Source organism: Pyxicephalus adspersus, chromosome Z, assembly GCF_032062135.1.
Source record: "Pyxicephalus adspersus chromosome Z, UCB_Pads_2.0, whole genome shotgun sequence".
Classification (NCBI taxonomy): domain Eukaryota; kingdom Metazoa; phylum Chordata; class Amphibia; order Anura; family Pyxicephalidae; genus Pyxicephalus; species Pyxicephalus adspersus.
This window is the reverse complement of record NC_092871.1, coordinates 61,553,662-61,554,612: the sequence shown is the minus strand read 5'-3', so window position 1 is coordinate 61,554,612 and position 951 is coordinate 61,553,662. Positions and strand designations below refer to the sequence as shown.

Here is a 951-nt window from a genome sequence, read left to right as displayed (position 1 = left end):
TGTGTGACTGTCCTCGTGTGTGGTTATCTTTTGTGACATCCTGGGCTACTAGCAAGGGTGGGGGCATACAACAATGTTAGTATATACAAAGATCATAATTTTCTTCACAATGAGTGAAACAGTTCTCCTTAGAAACAGCAAGGGTGGGGAAAATGAATCCAGTTCTCACATGAACATATACCAATTCCTCTCATTTCCAACAGCGACTTCCTAACAATGCAATGAGTCAATGAAGGGAAAGGGCAAAGAGAAAAAAAAGAATAAAAGCCACCAGCATGCAAACAGCTAACAGGATTAGGTTCCAAGGCAGGAATAGGTTAAATCTGACACTCTAGTTCCTATAAGCCAGCAGGAATTTGTTGAATACAAAAGACTGCTGTTAGCAGTTGAGAAAAGGTTCTTCATACAACAGACATTGTTTTTTTTTCTTTTGGGGACCAAAGATTCTCAGTGGGGGGAATGTGTACCCCCTGTAAGGAAGCAGATGTATTTGTCCTTTAAAGTACTTACCTGAAGGGCCACTGCTACCTGTTCCACTTTGAAGGGTTGCTCAGTCTCACAGCAGATGCACTAGTCTCATTGCTTCTGCCACCTGAATCAATAGCTTCCCTCTTGCTGCTCCCCTAATCAATGTGCCCAGGCTGGGCTGAATATCCACTGGAGAGTCTCCCCCCTCTCTCTTTTCTCCCAGGGAAACATCCTGTCCCCTCCACAAAATATTCCCTCCAGCCCTCCCTCTCCATGCAACAGGTTCCTCCTTTCTTTTGTTCCCTTTCCATGCTGCCATCTAGCGGTAGTTTAGACACAGCGTCTTCATACAATAACATTGCTAACAGCTTTAACCTTAAAGTGTTTAAAGGTCATAAACACATCTGCTCCCGTACAGGGGCTACACACTTTCCCCACTGAGAGTCTTTGGTCCCCAAAGGAAAAAAAAAACAATATCTATAG

At 43.7% G+C, this 951-nt stretch overlaps 1 protein-coding gene across 3 annotated transcripts in view; it reads right to left on the bottom strand.

Moving 5' to 3' along the window:
* LOC140344598 (uncharacterized) overlaps window positions 1-697 on the bottom strand; it is a 75,522-nt gene extending 74,825 nt beyond the window's left edge. For all 3 annotated transcript variants that reach the window (XM_072431867.1, XM_072431868.1, XM_072431873.1), the window contains exon 1: window positions 511-697. The gene's annotated coding sequence lies outside the window, so the exon portion shown is untranslated. The remainder of the gene's footprint in view (window positions 1-510) is intronic.
* Between the last annotated feature and the right edge of the window lie 254 nt (window positions 698-951).